Genomic DNA, 5,000 nt, shown 5'->3' on the forward strand with positions numbered 1-5,000 from the left:
AGGAAAATTACCCCCCTTTCTTGTAATCCGTGCGCACGAGGTGACAGAGGGGACCCTAGGCGCGAATGTACCCGACCTCCTGGAGCCCTCGCTGGGATCCGGGAGGCAAATGGACCCTCATCGAGACTTCCAGGCGAGCTCGGCCATCTGGTCGCCCCATAGGAAAGCATTGTGCGCGACCAGATGGCCGAAGGGGCCTGCGCGACCAGATGGCCGAAGGGGCCTGCGCGACCAGATGGCCGAGGGGACGTGCGCGACCAGATGGCCGAGGGGACAGGCGCGACCAGATGGCCCAGGGGAAAGGCAAAAGGGAAGGGGGAGCTTCCCCGGGCCCTCTGGACCCCGCACCCGGGCACCCTGCCGCCGCGGCAGGACCCGGGACGGAGCCCGGGGCGGGGAGGCCGCCCTCACCGGGGCCCCCCCCCCAGGGGCCCGGCCGGAGCACCTGAACCCAGGCGAGCGAGGGGAGGCTCCCCGGCCACGACGGAACCCCGTCCCGGGCCTTTGGCAGTGCCGCAGGCCGGGGGACAGGGCCCGGGGACGGAGACCCCGACCCGGGGCCCGGCCGGGCCCCTGGAACCAGCCGGGGCTCCCGGGACCGCAGGCGATGGGGAAGCCTCCCCGGGCCCTCCGGACCGCGCCCCGGGCACCCTGCCACGCGGAAGGACCCAGGACGGAGCCCGGGGCGGGGAGGCCGCCCTCCCCGGGGCCCCCAGGGGCCCGGCCGGAGCACCTGAACCCAGGCGAGCGAGGGGAGGCTCCCCGGCCACGACGGAACCCCGTCCCGGGCCTTTGGCAGTGCCGCAGGCCGGGGGACAGGGCCCGGGGACGGAGACCCCGACCCGGGGCCCGGCCGGGCCCCTGGAACCAGCCGGGGCTCCCGGGACCGCAGGCGATGGGGAAGCCTCCCCGGGCCCTCCGGACCGCGCCCCGGGCACCCTGCCACGCGGAAGGACCCAGGACGGAGCCCGGGGCGGGGAGGCCGCCCTCCCCGGGGCCCCCAGGGGCCCGGCCGGAGCACCTGAACCCAGGCGAGCGAGGGCAGGCTCCCCGGCCACGACGGAACCCCGTCCCGGGCCTTTGGCAGTGCCGCAGGCCGGGGGACAGGGCCCGGGGACGGAGACCCCGACCCGGGGCCCGGCCGGGCCCCTGGAACCAGCCGGGGCTCCCGGGACCGCAGGCGATGGGGAAGCCTCCCCGGGCCCTCCGGACCGCGCCCCGGGCACCCTGCCACGCGGAAGGACCCAGGACGGGGAGGCCGCCCTCCCCGGGGCCCCCAGGGGCCCGGCCGGAGCACCTGAACCCAGGCGAGCGAGGGGAGGCTCCCCGGCCACGACGGAACCCCGTCCCGGGCCTTTGGCAGTGCCGCAGGCCGGGGGACAGGGCCCGGGGACGGAGACCCCGACCCGGGGCCCGGCCGGGCCCCTGGAACCAGCCGGGGCTCCCGGGACCGCAGGCGATGGGGAAGCCTCCCCGGGCCCTCCGGACCGCGCCCCGGGCACCCTGCCACGCGGAAGGACCCAGGACGGAGCCCGGGGCGGGGAGGCCGCCCTCCCCGGGGCCCCCAGGGGCCCGGCCGGGGCTCCGGAACCCAGACGAGCGAGGGGAGGCTCCCCGGCCACAACGGAACCCCGTCCCGGGCCTTTGGCAGTGCCGCAGGCTGGGGGACGGGGCCCGGGGCCGGAGACCCCGACCCGGGGCCCGGCCGGGCCCCTGGACCCAGCCGGGGCTCCGGGGACCGCAGGCGCAGGGGAAGCCTCCCCGGGCCCTCTGGACCCCTCCCCGGGCACCCTGCCACGCGGCAGGACCCGGGACGGAGCCCGGGGTGGGGAGGCCGCCCTCCCCGGGGCCCCCAGGGGCCCGGCCGGAGCTCCGGGACCCAGACGAGCGAGGGGAGGCTCCCCGGCCCCAACGGAACCCCGTCCCGGGCCTTTGGCAGTGCCGCAGGCCGGGGGACTGGGCCCGGGGCCAAAGGCCTCAACCCGGGGCCCGGCCGGGCCCCTGGAACCAGCCGGGGCTCCGGGGACCGCAGGCGCAGGGGAAGCCTCCCGGGGCCCTCCGGACCCCTCCCCGGGCACCCTGCCACGCGGCAGGACCCGGGACGGAGACCGGGGTGGGGAGCCTGCCCTCCCCGGGGCCCCCAGGGGCCCGGCCGGAGCTCCTGAACCCAATGCAGCCACGGGAGGCACCCCGGCCGCAACGGAACCCCGTCCCGGGCCTTTGGCAGTGCCGCAGGCCGGGGGACGGCGCCCGGGGCCGGAGACCCCGACCCGGGGCCCGGCCGGGCCCCTGGACCCAGCCGGGGCTCCGAGGACCGCAGGTGCAGGGGAAGCCTCCCCGGGCCCTCCGGACCCTTCCCCGGGCACCCTGCCACGCGGCAGGACCCGGGACGGAGACCGGGGCGGGGAGGCCGCCCTCCCCGGGGCCCGGCCGGAGCTCCTGAACCCAATCCAGCCACGGGAGGCACCCCGGCCACAACGGAACCCCGTCCCGGGCCTTTGGCGGTGCCGCAGGCCGGGGGACGGCACCCGGGGCCGGAGACCCCGACCCGGGGCCCGGCCGGGCCCCTGGACCCATCCGGGGCTCCCGGGCGCGCAGGGGAAGGCCCTCCGGCCACCCTGCCACACGGCAGGACCCAGTTGCCGGCTGAGGACCGAGAGGGGTCCCAGAGTACCCTGTCCCTAGTAATCCGGAGGAAGGCTACCCCCCGTTCTTGAAACCCGCACGCTCCGAGTGACGGAGGGGACCCTAGGGGCGAACGCACCCGGCCTCCTGGAGCCCCGGCTGGGATCTGAGAGGCAAATGGACCCTCATCGGGACTTCCAGGCCTGGCCCTGCCATCTGGTCGCCCCATTGGAAAGCATTGCGCCGACCAGATGGCCGAGGGGAAAGGAGCCACCAGGTGGCCGGCAACTGAAAGGACTCCCGCCTGCCCACCCACCAGGGGCTCGGGGTGGGGACTCTGCTTCCCGGCTGGGCCTCAGGCACGGGGAGGACCACCGGAGCTCTCGGGGCCTGGGCGTACCCGGGGGAGGACTGCCCGGGACCCGTGGAGCCCGTCCCTGGGCACTTTGCCATGCCGCGGCCCGGAGGAGGGAAGCCCCGGGGACCTGGGAGGATGTTGCCCGGGCGTAGCCCATCTGGTCCCCGGCAATGAACCGCACAACCCCAGCATGGGTGTTTCGGCATACCCTGCCCCTACTAATCCGGAGGAAGGATACCCTCCTTTCTTGTAACCCGCGCGCTGCGAGTGACGGAGGGGACCCTAGGCGCGGACGCGCCCGGCCTCCTGGAGCCCTGGCTGGGATCCGGGAGGCGAATGGACCCTCATCGGGACTTCCAGGCCGGCCCGGCCATCTGGTCGCCCCATTGGAAAGCATTGCGCGCGACCAGATGGCCGAGGGGAAAGGAGCGACCGGATGGCCGGCAACTGAAAGGGCTCCCGTCTGCCCGAGCCATAGCGGTAGGGCTCCCGCCTGCCCACCCTCACACCAAGGGCTCGGGGGGGGACTCTGCTTCCCGGGTTGGCCTCGGGCACGGGGAGGTCCACCGGAGCTCTCGGGGCCTGGGCGCCCGGGGGAGGACTGCCCGGGACCCGTGGAGCCCGTCCCTGGGCACTTTGCCATGCCGCGGCCCGGAGGAGGGAAGCCCCCGGAGGCCTTGGAGGATGTTGCCCGGGCGTCGCCCATCTGGTCCCCGGCAATGAACCGCACAGCCCCAGCATGGGTGTTCCGGCATACCCTGCCCCTAATAATCCGGAGGAAGGATACCCCCCTTTCTTGTAACCCGCACGCTGCAAGTGACGGAGGGGACCCTAGGCGCGGACGCGCCCGGCCTCCCGGAGCCCTGGCTGGGATCCGGGAGGCGAATGGACCCTCATCGGGACTTCCAGGCCGGCCCGGCCATCTGGTCGCCCCATTGGAAAGCATTGCGCGCGACCAGATGGCCGAGGGGAAAGGCGCGACCAGGTGGCCGGCAACTGAAAGGGCTCCCGTCTGCCCGAGCCATAGCGGTAGGGTTCCCGCCTGCCCACGCAGGGCTCCGTGGCTGCAGGGCTCTGGGCCTGCAGGGCTCCGGGGCTGCAGGGCTCCGGGGCTGCAGGGCTCCGGGGCTGCAGGGCTCTGGGCCTGCAGGGCTCTGGGCCTGCAGGGCTCCGGGGCTGCAGGGCTCCGGGGCTGCAGGGCTCTGGGGCTGCAGGGCTCCGGGGCTGCAGGGCTCCGGGGCTGCAGGGCTCCGGGGCTGCAGGGCTCTGGGCCTGCAGGGCTCCGGGGCTGCAGGGCTCCGGGCCTGCAGGGCTCCGGGGCTGCAGGGCCTTGGGCCTGCTAGGGTTCCGGGCCTGCAGGGCTCCAGGGCTCCGTGCTGAAGGGCTCCAGGGTCTGCAGGGCTTTGGGGCTGCAGGCCTCGGGGGACGCCCGGGAGACCCATGGAGCCCGTCCTGGGCACTTTGCCTCGCCGCGGGCTGGAGGAGGAAGCACCCGACGCCCCGGGGAAGTGTCGTCCGGGCTTGGCCCATCTGGTCCCCGCCTGAGAACCGCAATCCCCAGGAGGGGTGTCCCGGCATACCCTGCCCCTACTAATCCGGAGGAAGGCTACCCACCTTTCTTGTAACCCTCGCGCTCCGAGTGACGGAGGGGACCCTAGGCGCGGACGCGCCCGGCCTCCTGGAGCCCTGGCTGGGATCCGCGAGGCGAATGGACCCTCATCGGGACTTCCAGGCCGGCCCGGCCATCTGGTCGCCCCATTGGAAAGCATTGCGCGCGACCAGATGGCCGAGGGAAAGGTGCGACCAGATGGCCGGGACCGGAAGGACTCCCAGCTGCCCACACCGAGCCATAGCGGTAGGGCTCCCGACTGCCCTTGCAGGGCTCCGGGGCTCTGCACCAGGGTCCCTTGTCCCGGGCAGATGGACACTTGGCAGGCCGCAGGACGTGGGATCCCAGGCCCTGACCAAAAATCAGGAGGCCCGGGGCCGGTCCCTGCTTCTCAACACAGCCAGGCTG

Source organism: Triturus cristatus, chromosome 5_1, assembly GCF_964204655.1.
Source record: "Triturus cristatus chromosome 5_1, aTriCri1.1, whole genome shotgun sequence".
Lineage (NCBI taxonomy): Eukaryota > Metazoa > Chordata > Amphibia > Caudata > Salamandridae > Triturus > Triturus cristatus.